Genomic DNA, 14,226 nt, shown 5'->3' with positions numbered 1-14,226 from the left:
AGGCGACCGCACCGCTTCTTGAGCGGCTCAGATGCCTCTGCCTCAGCAGCAGCTGCCTCTGATGAGCCAGAGGACAACATGAATGGCCAGGGGGGTGGGTACAGCTTCGTGCTGTCCAATTTTAATCTGCAATTGCAAGGCTGTCAGCCTGTAATCCCAATTTAGGCAGACCGGCTCCACCTTTAACAAGAGGAGGTGAGGAAGAGAGTCTTAAACTGCCTTTCATCTATGTCTGACTGTGAGCGTTTTTAGCCCATTGCACTGCAAAGTCAAATGTTAACGGTGATCTATGCTAACATCTCAGATATTGCATGGAGAAAGCCTGGGATTAATGGTTGGACGGCTACCGCAGAAAGCAGAGGGGCTTAAGAAGCTGTCCCCATCCAGGTGTGAAGTTCCTCCTTCCTCCTGTCAGTGTAAATACTCACCTTCTGTTTCAGCACAACAACAACAAAACGTGTTCATTTAAACTCCACGAGTGTGGCCAGGAGAGGAGCCTTTGCACAATTAGGCACAGCTCAGAGAAGGTTTAAGTGCTTTAGTGCCTCTTTGTCATTAGTGGCTGCCTCCCAGCTGAGATGTGAGGTCTGGCTGTCTGTTAATTTGGATACAGCAATTAGAGGCTGAGAGCTCTGCTGGGCCAGATCCCAGCCCCAATGTGCGATGTAGACATAGCTATAGCTGTGTTTCTGGCACTTACGGTGAAAAAAGACATTTGCCATTGAAAATATCAGGTTAAATTTTATACACTTTGTTTCCATCAAGCCTCTCTAGGTAATGGATAACATTTGCCCAGATGAGAGTGCCTGGTACTCCTCCAAATCTGACGAGACCTGCATTTGAGCTGAAATTAAAAACTGGTGACTTTAATGGTTGGGTCACTTTTGAAATAATTATTTTAAAAAGATCAGTGTCAGGAGAGCTGCTAGAAGAACTTGGGGGAAAAAGTCACAGTATAAAAAGTACATTATGACACTTAAAAGGTCACCTCGGTCACCTTAAACAAAGGAATGTTTTGGGGATCGGTCCCCTCAGCATCAAGCTGGCTGCACATCTGCAGGGTGTGGGCACAAGCCTGACTTCCAGGAGGGGGAGTGGGAAGGAGGAAGACCCATGGTGCCATTTTGCTGGGCGAAAAATCTCTGCATGAAACCCCAAGAGTGCGGCAGGGCCTGACAGCAGCATGCTGCTGGGGTAGGCAGGGGATCGGGGAGCAGGGACCTCTGGGTCCCCTCACCACAGGCAATAGCATCCCCTCCACAAGCAGCCCACATGTGTCCTTAGAAGATATCTCTTAAGCTAATTTTCTTCTGGCATATTATCTTCCCCTGTGATGACGTGTCTGATTATCAAAAGCATCAACTGTTTTCTAAATCCTTCCTAGCTCACTGCAAACAGCTTCACCTGATGTCTCAGCCCTTCACCCACCAGCTGCATGTGATTTTTTCCCTTTCCAGATTCTAGCCAGCCCGCCCTGAGGATACAAGGGCTTGTTGTTGTTTTTTCATTTAAGCAAGCTTTTGCTAAGAAGAGGTATCTGAGGCATGCATATACTGTTCTTTAATCCTTTACCTCCCACACTTCCCTCTTTTCTTAAACCAAGCCGTTAATAAGAATGCAGATTACTGTAGCCAGAGTTTATAGCAAGAATTTGCAGTAGCCAAATATAAATCTAAAAAAGTGGCAGCAGCATGACCAAACCACAGCTCTGCTCATAAACGTTTCTACAGTACATATTTTCCACAGTTTACCTATCACAACTTATAGCCATAGATACAGCTTTAAATGAGTAGGCCTGTTTTTAAGGATTTCCTGTGTTATAACCAACAGCATTTCATATCTCAGTGTAGATTTAAATCTACACTAACTGTGAGGTCCCAACGTGATTATCGTTAAGTGGCAAAAAAAGGAAATAAAAAAGTGAATCGCCCCATGAGTCCTACTGAAAATGGAGAATGCGAGTTCACCTCCGCATAGCTGCGGTTCAGGGAGGAATTGAGCAACTGAGTGTCCCTCTGAAATGGCAAGCACAACACGGAAAGGCAGAAAAAGTGCCTTTTCTTCTTCGTCAAGAAGAAAAGTTTGATCGGGTTTAAAGATGCGCTCTGGTTGCCCTTGCCTGCTTTGGGGGGTGGCACACCCCAGCCTCTCACCGGGGGTGTGGGGTGGATGCCAGGGAGCAGCGAGCTGCCTGAGAAGCAGACAGGCACGTACAGAAATGAGGACAGCCTTGTGTAGGCACCGAGCGCTGCGGGCAGCGTGAGACCACGTCAGGTTTGGGACACAGAGTTAGTAGCAGGGCCAGCTGGGCCGGTGCTCAATTACTGCACGAACCCACAGTCACCTGTTTGCCCCTTCAGCTCCCATTCAGATGTCTTTTACTCCTCTTTTCCTCGCCCTTTTCCTGCTCATACTCATGGTGGCACAAGCCCCACTGGTGGTGGTGGTTAGACCGGTGCCCAGGATGCTCCTGGGGCTCTGCAGACCCCGAATCGCCCTGCTGGGAGGGATATCCGGAGGCAGCTGCAGAGGCTCAGGGCTCAGTCAAGGGAAAGCCCCACCATGGTCGCCGTGTGTCTGTCAGAGGATGCCATTACCTCCCTCATGCTCCTCTTGGTGCATGAGGTGCGGCACAGCAGGAAACCTGTCACTGCAGCTAGTGCCAACCCTGGGGCAAGGAGGGGTTTCTGCACAGCACCATGGCTGCTGTGCACCCTCAGCCCTCTTCTTGTGCTGAAACCTCATCCAGGATCACTTCAGCTCAGCCTTTCCTCCTCACCTTGACAGTGAGTGGGAGCCACGGACAGATGTGCACCGTCCTCGAGAGCTACTGCACAGCTTGGCCGGGTGGAACCATCCTGCGGTTTGGTTTTATTTTAATGTAAAATAGCACAGAAAGTATCTTTCAATGATAATTTACCAGAGCTACATCTTCCTGAATCAGTAGCTTACATACGTGTGACTTAAGTACCCACCTACCTCTCCTGCCTTCGACCAAACCTCCTGCCAGCTGCTGGCTACCGGTTTTGAGCAGCTGCTGTTGGATCCCTGCACTGCTCAGCCCGAGGGGCACATCCCTGCCTTCTCTTGTACAAAGCTGTACTGAAGGTTTGTAGGCATTTTTCTTTATACATTTTTTACGGTTTGCACCCAGCATAAAAAACTTACAATTAGACACATTTTAAAGGCATAGTTTAGCCTAAGTACATTAGTCTCGGCTGAGTGCAATACAACTTTTTCAAAAAGCAGTAACCCATCACTAAAAAGGTTTCTCCATTAGTAGCATTTACGTTACTTTTGCATATTTAATACAAAATTGCCAGCAAGTAAAATGGCCATTATATCTGTCAATTAAATTGACATATGCAGGTTATGCAGGTCTCATATCACCTTTGCACGCTCATTCACTGCTCGCTAGAAACCTCCATAACACATAGCTTCTCTGCTTCTCCTGGTGGCTTTCCCTGCAAGGGACAACAGGGAAGGACACCCCGACACCCCCTGACTCCTACATCGTGTGACATTTAGCATGTGTGCCCCTGTTCAGATTGGGAAAGCCACAGCCAATGCAAGCGGCATCAAATGAAAGTAAAAACTTATTAGCCATGTTTCTGAGAGATGGTGAGTTTTATATTGTCGCAGTCTCGCACTTCGTAGCTAAAAAAGCATGAGACGTGACAGTGCATGCATTATTTAAAGATCCGTTTCAGTCAGCGGATGACAATGCTTGTAAAGGCAGGGAAGATAAAGCATGTTACATTTTCGAGTTCACTGCTAGGAGCACGGACCGCAATGTTTAGACAGTCCATGACACTAAAAATCAACAGCCTGCCAATGGCTTTCTGCTGCACCTCCAGTCTCTCCAGATAGGGAACAGGGTGATGGGTCTCAGCAGGGAGACCCTGGGTCTCAGACAGGGTGCAGACGGCAGGGTGAGTCCCTAGGGAGCAGAGGAGCAAATGGAGAGCGTGCCTGACAAGAAAAGAGCAGCTATGCTGAGGGACTTGCGACCACAGACACTTTTCAGCTTTTCTGCTTTATCACCTGCTCTAAGGAAATCTGAACGCCTGAAATGCAGCAGCACTGCTATGCACTAGTCAAACTCATTTTGCTGCCGGTCAGATAGACACCTGGCAGCTGAAGGAAGCTGGCTTTGCTCTCTCTTTCCTTATCAAACTCTTTTATGAGGTTGTGACCCAGACTCCTCAATCACTGCTGCTCTTTGTACCTGTTGCTAAGCTGTAACTGCCGAAACTCCAGGGAGGAGTGGAAATCTTTGCCCTTAAATGCTGTCCTCTTCAGAACAGGCACCTGCTCAGTGTGGTGAACATACATATCTTTTGGGTATTTTTTTTCCCAAGTTAGTTACTACTCCCACCAGCTGTTCAAGGTCTCGGGCAAACATCTCCAGTGTCTCCCAGCCTGCTGTCTGCCAGCCTCCATCGGCTCAGACTGGGCAAGCCTACGAGCTGTTTTCTGTAGAGGAATGGAGGAGGCAGCTGGCTACGTCTACACTAGTGGTCTAAAGTGGGCCAGGGCCAAACCAAGCTGCTGTTGCCTTGTTAATGTGCTCCCCAGCACAGGTCTGACCTGGCTTTCTCCCAAACACTGCCTGGGGGTAGTTCAGAGGCTGGCATAGTCCAGGGGCAGCTCCTAATGAATTGCGCAGGCAAAGTCAGCCTGGTTTGGAAGGAGGGAACAGCATCTGACCATGCGGACATGAGCTGGGCAACCCAGTCTCCCACGGGGCAAAAAGGCAAGCTGCAGCGCAGGTGTTATTTGTGCAACCCCTGCTCGCCCACTCTTCTCTTGTGCCACTGTCTCACGTCCTGTTGCAATGGAGCTTCAACCCGCCAAGCTGGGACCTTCCCTTACAAAATTACACCTGCCAATACCTATGTTTAATGGTTGTAGCAATTCCTGCTCACACCATAAATTCAGGCATCTGCCAGGACTTTGCAGGACTGTTTCAATGCTCTCCCACAAAGCAGCTGCTGCAGACCCAGGAATTGAATCATCCCCAGAATGACATTTTACTATAGCATTCTGGAGAGCCTGTAATGCCATGCATGTGAAGCACAGTCAAGATCTGGCCACAGAGAAAGATCTATGAGCAACAACGAATATATAACTACTGTGCAAATGAAAACAGTCATAGCCCATTTCTATACCTCAGACATCCTAAACTACCTCTTAGGCCAAATGCTTTTGTCAGACGAACTGTTCGCCAAGCCTCAAGCCCTGAGTTTGAAGCTCGGATGAGTAGTGGTATTCATGGGAAGGGAGAGCAACTTCTCTCTCACCTTGTCAGAAATGATCAGCAGAAAATGCCACAACATTCACTTACTATCAATTATTTCAGCAGTGGACTAACAAATTGAACAGCTAGGCCAGGCATCACCACATGCAGGGCTCTGGCACTAGGAAAGGCCTTTTTAGCTCTTGGGCAACATATATTCGACAACAGTATAGCCTGTGTGTGTTTGTGTTGACCTATGTGTTGGCCACCTAATGACATGAAAGGCAGGACATCCTATGTTTTAACTTGCTATTCTGTTGCTGTCCCCTGCACGGTTCTCCTCCAAAGGGCTTTTCTGTCTTCAGACTTCTGCTCCCTAAAAACATGATGTTTATTATTTCCTAAGACAGGCCATATCAATTACAGTAGCTAAAGAATTCAACTTGCCATAGTTTTCCCAGAAACCTTCTTGATATTCATTACCTGCTTGGCAGAATGCGTGAATTTGAATGTTGATTTACAGAATAGAGCTTAAAACCAGTGTGATGTGATATATCTAGCCAGTTGGAGAACAGGACACAGGGTCTTATTTCCAGGTCTTATTTATTGAAAGGAAACATTAAATGCTCTGTTTTATTACCGCAGTTCTGATAAGGGCCGTGTTATGCTAAATAACAGCTTCTGTATTAACTCAAGTATGGGTTCAGGATGTCCTAAACCTAATGTGGCTTCCACTTTTAACAAAACAGAAACTGAAGTAAGCTATATAGATTAAACCCCCCACACACATCTTACTTTACCATCCTCTCATCACCCCCACAACCTTTTCTATTTCTGAACTCAAACTCCTCCAAATCCCACAATTTTCTCCCCACATAGTCCTCCTCCCAGGCACACTGTCAGCAGAGTCATTAGATGCTGGACCTCTCCAAGCAGGAGGTGCTGTGCCATTGCACCAGACCTGCCTGGCCAAGACCAACTCTTGACCTTTCTCAGTACCAATGATGAACTCATGTCCTCTTTCAAAACCACTGTTTAGCTAGTGGCTTAGGTTCAGCCAGCAGCAGGTTACAGAGCTATGGTCTCACGTGTGTTTTCTGTGCCTCAGCAGGGGCCCAGAGATGGTGACTACAACAGATGGCTCCATGTAGTAGAGTTGGCACCTAGGGTATAGTTTGCAAACATAAGACAAGATGATTCAGATCTTAATGTTTGGTAGGTAAGGGTGAATCAAGTCTCTTCATATTAAAGCTGATCCTCATGGAAAAGAATGCTAATGTTTTCCCTGCCATTTTTGAGGTCTATCTTATGTTAGACTGACCTACCCACAGGTCTGGATCTTGTGTTTGCTAGTACATAAGGCACATCCTCAGAGATGGAGTGAGAACTCCGAAACAATGCTGAAGTGTGAGAGCCGCATACCAAACATCAACCTTGAAATGGCAGCCTGTGTGTAAGAGAAATGTCTCTTTGTGCTGGATAATTTATTTCAAATTGAAAGCAAACCCAGATTAAAAGTAAGAGCTCTGTGGTAAAAAGAACATGAGGGCAGAACCAAAAAAACCCTCCACATGGAAATGAATTGAAGAGGACAACCCAAACAAATCCACAGACCTCAGCCAACAACTCTCCCTAGGAAACACAGGTACCCAAATTTCTTCTTTGTTGAGATGAGCATCTAAGAGGCTATCATCGCCTTCACAGTCCCCCAGCTCAGCTGAAAATGGAGAGGAGAAGGTTGCTCACCTGCTGTTCACCCTCCTCCTATCCCTTCAGCTTGACTCTGCCCTCAGCTGAACGGATGGCCATGCCAGGCTCTTGGGAAGAAAGACATGTAGGTTTGAACCACCTTGGGCCAGATGGTTCTACATTTATATATTTTAATCTCACCTACATTTATATATTTTAATCTCACTTCCTCCTCCCATCACGTTTTCAAAGAAGAAAGGAGCAGGTCATCCAGAGCCACATGCACCAGAGCACAGGGAATAATGTGCCCCAATTTGGCAGAGATGCCCAATTTTGGCTAGATGCCGAGGTGGTGGGAAGGCAGAGGGTCTGGGCACTGCCATGTCTGGCATTTCAGACTGGCTGTGTCGGGGACCAATGTGATGGATCTCACTGGAGCCCTCTGCGCTCCCCACCAACCCCTATCTCAGCACTGTAAGTGCCACTCCAGGAGCTGAGTGCCAACTTTTAGGTATTTCAGTGTGAATACCACAAAACCTGTTGTGTCAGTGGCTGGTAGTTATGGAAATATTCTGCATTTGACCTGGCCTTGGCATTGGCCTTTCCAGCAGAGGTCTACTCCTCTCTGCTTAGGGTACAAAAGTCTACTAACACACCAGTGACACATCTCAGTCACACAACCATAGCCATTAAAAATCCTATGACTGAAATACTGATTTTTATCTCCCTTACAGATGAGATTTCATTTTAAAAAAAAACAAACTAAAAGAAACTCTGTGACGGCATCTGTTTAAAGAAAGCCTGTGAAGCTTATTGCAGCTGAAGGCATTTTGCAAATGCTTTACCTTGTTTCACTTGTCTCTGACAATCCACCAGGGACAGGACTTGTCGCCCCTGAGAGGGATGTATCCACCTCAGAGGCAGGAGAAGGGATAACCAGCATGGTTTCTCTTGAGCCTGGCGTCAGTAAAAAGTCTGGAGGGCTTAGGGAAAACAAGCAGTGAGCCTCTTCCCCTGCCAGTGGCTGGTCACAGCTGGCACTGCCGTCACCTGCACATCTGATGCCCGGTTGGCAGCAGCTGCAGTAGAAGGGATCTGCCTGGGTTTGGAGCAGCTCTCCTGGCCCTCCCTCTGCTCTTCCCCTCCGCAAAAGCAAGATGCCCCTCCCCAGTTGGCCTCAGAATGGGTCAGTGGCCACGGCCGACCTCTCCTCCTGCTTGCAACAGGGCTGAAACACAACACGAGACGACAACCTTGTCCGAGCTGCTTTTGAGGGTAGTCCCTGGCCTGTGCTATGCCTTGGCCTGTGCCTGGGCACTGCATAGGAGGGTGCGTGGCAGGCATCATGCCAGCAAGGATGTGCCATGGGCATGTCCTGGCCTGCGTAGCTCAGCAGCAGAGGTACAGTGTTCACAAGCTAGAGATAAAGCCCAAGCCACTCAGTTAGACAGGCTCGACCAGATCCTCAAGGGGAAAAACAAACACAACACAACCCAAAACCCCCAAACCTTAGGGTTTGTCTACAAGGAAATAGGCTTCTGGTATGAGTTTTCCCATAACCTTGTGTTGGTGCAGCCATGATGACACCCAGGCAGCTTTCTCTGCGCCACGTTAATTTGCCTCCTGTGTGAGACATTTTGGCCATGAGCTACCCAAACTGCTGTAACCGTTCCCGAGGGGGTGATGTCCCATGTGCAATGTCCCACCAGCCCACTGCATGACTAAGGGGCTGTTAATGGCTGAGTCTCCTCCTGCAAAACATTAGCGTTACCCAAAGAGAAAAGATAAGCTTTGGGAGTTTGCCAAAGACTTAAACAATTAATAAGGTAAATTTCTTTCCCTCCTCACTGAGATCCCAGTGTTGTCAGAAGGGCATCAAGGATTTCTCTTTGTTTATCGGAATTAATTTACTTCTTCCCCCAAATGACAACTACAGCTTGGTTAAAGCAGTCAGTCTCACACTAATTTATTTGTTCAGTGAGTACCATTCAGCTCCCCATAGAAGTTACCAAATTAAAAATTGTCAGTTTCTGTAATGGCCTGACCTTTTCAAGCTGAAAAAGTTCAAAGTCTGGCCCACTGGGTCCGAAAGGAAAGCTGCCAAGAGCAGCTGCCCACGCTGGAGCATCAATGTAAATGTACCAACAGGTAAATAGTCACCTGGAGAGCTTGGGAAAATATCTTGCAAGTTGAGCAAGAAGACAAGGTGTCATGCGTAGAGTAAATTAAAAAGGAAATACCATTTTAGTGATATATCCTAGGGAAAAGACAGAGCTCGGGTATCTATCTAATCAAACCCGGACACTGGAAGTTAATATATTTCCATACTCTGAATTAAAAAAAAAGGGATGTGCTGGTTTTGGCTGGGATAGAGTTAACTTTCTTCATAGTAGCTAGTATGGGGCTATGTTTTGGATTTGTGCTGAAAACAGTGTTGATAACACAGGGATGTTTTCGTTATTGCTGAGCAGTGCTTACACAGAGTCAAGGCCTTTTCTGCTTCTCACACCGCCCCACCAGCGAGCAGGCTGGGGTGCACAAGAAGCTGGGAGGGGGCACAGCCAGGACAGCTGACCCAAACTAGCCAAAGGGATATTCCATACCGTGTGACGTCATGCTCAGCATATAAAGCTGGGGGAAGAAGAAGGAAGGGGGGGGATGTTCAGAGTGATGGCGTTTGTCTTCCCAAGCAACCATTATGCGTGATGGAGCCCTGCTTTCCTGGAGATGGCTGAACACCTGCCTGCCCATGGGAAGTAGTGAATGAATTCCTTGTTTTGCTTTGCTTGCGTGTGCAGCTTTTGCTTTTCCTCTTAAACTGTCTTTATCTCAACCCACGAGTTTTCTCACTTTTACTTTTCAGATTCTCTCCCCCATCCCACCGGGGAGGAGTGAGCGAGTGGCTGTGTGGTGCTTAGTTGCTGGCTGGGGTTAACCCACAACAGGGGAATAACCAAAAACCCAAGCTTCTTTGACCAGAAGCTATTAAGCCTCTCCTGCCTGCTTTTCCTTTTTAATCAGTGCCCTTATTTTATTCACCAGTTATCTTTAGCAAACTTAGGCTTCGGTAACACTCAGAGCCATCGTGCTATGGTCAATACAAATGTACCATTGGAGACCAGCAGTGTTTGTGCTTGGTGCGGTCTCACTGCAAGATGCTGCTGGAAGAGATACCCGCAATCTTCCTTCTCCCCCTGTTCCCCGGTGTCAGGCACTTAAGCACCCACAGAGGGAGTGGGGGTCAGCTTGAGCCTCTTCTCTGGGTCTTCCAGCATTTGCCATCTACCTGGTGGCCACACGACCGCAGGTTCCAGTGTGAGGGAGGCCGTGGGTCAGGGCATGCAGGCAGGGGAGAGCAAACCTGGCCTCTCCCCTGTTAGAGGAGATCAAGCATAATATACAAATACACCCTGATGCCCTGATCCTGTTCCCCCTGACATACATGAGCAACCCCACACAGTGCCAGGGCCAGGTCACGCAGCCACTTACATGGGGGCAGGATTAGGGATGGGTTTTAGCCAGGCACAGACGCAGTAAATTAATGCAGGGAAGGATGGGGACTAGCTAAAGCAGTGTGTTAGGATGCAGACCTTGGGCTGTTTGCTGTTGCTTGCTCTAATGTGGATTTGCTGGAAGGGTCTGAGATTTTGTTTTTCTGTTTGTTGCAGTCCTCAGAAGCACCACGTGGGTCTCCTGTGACTCGCACAAACAGATGACTTCTGATGTAAACTTACTGACACATTGCAGCGTATAATTTGTTAATCGTCTTCCCACTAATGATGCAGATTAAAAACAACAGCTGACAAATCCTTGTCCAGAGGAAAGGTTACAGCTCTTGCAAGCGGGCAGGGCACAGAGAGCAAATCTGAGGGAGGAATTCGTGCAACCGTTCCTGTTTTCCATATACCTGCAGCAATGATGGGGTTAATGCACACGGCTCCTCGGGATTTATCTCACATCTTTGATGAGCAGAGAGAAAGAGATGGTGTCTCTCTTGCCTTTTCTAAGTCCCCAATAAGTTCCTCAGGGACTAAAGATTTTCTTTGGGTCTCCTGGCATGACAGTTACCACAGAGTTTAAATAGTAATTGCTCCATGGGATGCTCTCTGCATCGACCACGAGCAGCTTTGGTCCCTTGGATTTTATTTTTTTAATCAGAGATTCAGCCATTTTACTAATGTCTAAGAGGCAAAGTTGAAAGCTACATGATCATGCGCTCTAATTACACTATTTCTGGTAACAGTGGGGGTCTTCACAGGTTTAAGTATTTGAACAAAGGTTTGGGGGGTTTTAACAATTTTTGCCAGAAAAGGGAGGACACTGAGAAAAGAGAATCAGCAGAGACCTTACTAACTAATTACAGCCTAGAAAATACCATTCCTCATCCCTGAGATTACTCTGTTTTGATTACTGTACTTCAAGACTGCGTCGCTGGCTCACAGACTTCTCTGAAAACATTTTTCAGTGGAATTAGGAAGTCAATAATTGATGTCACCAGGCCTCCAGCAATTCCAGTACTGAGTACGGTTAGCTTACTGCAAACACTTTCTTCATGAAGAGTCTGATTTTGCCTGCCTCCTACGCATTTGACCTGGTGTCCCGCAAGCCCCTCTCAGCTTCCCTCCTCCCTGCCTTGTGTCACTGGAACTTGCTCCCCAAAAGTGGGTCCAGACCCCTTCTGTTCCCTCCTCTGGGCCTGCTGTGCTGTGATGAACTGTAAAGTCAAACCAGAAAGTGGGTGGCTTGCAGGGAAGATCCATCGTAATTTCGTGCATGTGAATGACACATGGCTTAAAGAAGTTTTTAGCGCACAGAGAAGAACATGGGAAAACATCCCCGCAGCGCACCTTTCTTCCCATCAGTGAAGCTGCATGGGGGTAGACGTTGTCTCAGGAAGTTTTACTTTAATTCTGAGTTTTGGGTGATATATTGGGATATACTTAAAAAACCTCCAAGAGACCCCCTTGATGGGCAGTGCACAGGCACACCGTGTGTGATTTTTTCCATGCTGCATCCCTCACCCAATGTACTGAGACCTCCCCATTGAGGGGCGAGAAGGTACTCGGGGTTTCAGGCAGGCTGTCTTGCTCACTGCTAATTAACAGTCTTGAATTACTTTTCACTGAGAAGCCAAGTCAGATAAATTGTTGCAGACCTTAAAACATCTGTCAGCTTGAGGTTCCTTACCTGGGGTTTTGGTAAGAGCCAAAGCAGTGCACTAGATGCGTGAAGCAACCAGAACCCCAAATTCGCACTGGGCAGAAGGACCCACCTTGACCCTCCAACCCCACTCCAGAGTTACCCCATACCCGTGGGCAGGCAGCTTTTCCCACCTGCTTTAAGAGAGAGTGTGTATCAGTATTCGCTACGTATTTACAGCCTTGGTGTGGAAATGCATCTCCTCATACTGCTGTATTATTTATAGGCTAGGCCAAACACCAGGATATTGAAGTAAGGCTACGAGACATTTTCAGTTTCAGAAGCAGCTCATAAATAAGAAGTTAAGTCTTATATTTTAAGAAGAAACATTAAAGTTCTTGTCCTTGAGCCTTACAGGAAAAAGCTGAAGAAAATACACTCCACTATGCTGCCAAAATCTATTAACCTGATTCTTCTCCAGCTCACCTCTGCTGTAAACCAGCCTGAACCCGGGGCTGTCCTGCCAGCAGAGGGGAGCCAGGCAGCTGCTGTCTCTGCGGTGAGAAGGCCAAAGCAAGAGGGATGGTTTCACCCAACGAGTCGCCTTACCCCCTCTGCAACAGCTCCTTTCTCCAGCCGTCTTTTGCTCAACTCCATTTCCTGCCACTCTCCAGTAACTGACCGCAAGGAGAAAGATGTCCACCTAACTTTCAGCTGCTACTTTTCTCCTCCTAATCTGGGATTTCCGGGGGACAGGTTTATCAAACCAGCTTTTGACCATGATGAAGGCTGGCTTGCTGCCAACAAGTGAGGAATTAGGGTTATTTACCTCAAAATGGCTTTGGTATCCTTGAGCACCAACCCTGGGTGATCTGCACGCTCCTGGAGAAAAAACACCACAGATACAGACTGGGCTGTAGCAAGGTATCTCGGTCGATCCCACTTCTTATGACTTCTAGAGTGCGTGCCTCCTCACTCATGTCTCCCTACTGCAGACATCCAGAGAAGTAAGCGAGCCTGAATTCTTGCATGTTATTGAAATATAAGCATTAAATCATTGTAATTATACCTTTCTGTCAGCTGCTAGGGTGGCAAGTTTGATTTTTGAGCTTCCAAACCAAAACATGATTAATGAGATTTTTGCAGAACTAAAAGCACACCCTTCTTGACAATCTCTGCATGTAGCTCAGCCTTGCTTCCTACTGCGTATAAATAATAATGTGGCTATCAATGCATTTTTGCTATAATTTCTAAATGCAGTTGGAGCAAATTAAATCAGAAAAGGAAGTTTATAGCACTTCACATTTTTCCATATATGGTTTCATGCTGTGTTATACAGAGCATTCATCACATTCTCTGTACCTTATTTGCTGTGAGATATCTGAAATTCTTTGTCTTATCTGATCTATGATTTAAGATTCTGACCTTTTCAGCTGTCTGTAATTTCACTGCCAGCTCACTCAATATGCCTTTGTTTATAGTCTTACAGCAGAGAGCCCAAGTGAAGACGAGAGCTGCTTATGCACTGGAAAGACAGAAATTTCTGTTTGCCAAAATTTGCTTGTGAAAGAGGGAAGCAGCGATATAATTTCAAAAGTTTTTAAAGAATCTGAGAATACAGATGAGAAAGGGGATTAAACACCCTTTCAGTATGAGTTTCTGCTAAAAGAACAAACCAAAAAGCAATACCTTTCTGTTAATGGCAACCTGTGTGAAAAGCAATTTCAACACTAATAAAAACTGATTTTTCAGCTCCACGGCGAGAGCAGCAGAATGGCAGCATACATCTCAGCACTTTCATCAAAATGGTTGGGAAGGCAAATGAAGCCTTTATATCTGCTACTGGGATGTTATGTCAGCTTGCCTCAAGTTCTGCTCCCCCGCTGCCTAGGCAGGTTGCAGAATGAGCTCTGGGGACACTAATCTGTGCTGGAGAATAGCTGCTAAATTATTCAGGGTACTAAAGACAAGGGCTGAGTGTGAATTGCAGAAGACCCTGATGACACGGAGTGACGGCAATAAAACGACAGATGAAATTCAGCTTAGATAAATCTAAAGTGAGGCACTTGGGGGGAAAAACCCCAGTCTTAACTTTCTATACGCTGTGCTGAGTTCTGAGTTGACTATTGCTACTTGGAAATAAGATCTTGCCATTAGAA

The sequence above is a fragment of the Pygoscelis adeliae genome, unplaced genomic scaffold, assembly GCF_000699105.1.
Source record: "Pygoscelis adeliae isolate BGI_AS28 unplaced genomic scaffold, ASM69910v1 Scaffold48, whole genome shotgun sequence".
NCBI lineage: Eukaryota > Metazoa > Chordata > Aves > Sphenisciformes > Spheniscidae > Pygoscelis > Pygoscelis adeliae.
Note: the sequence above shows the minus strand (reverse complement) of the source record.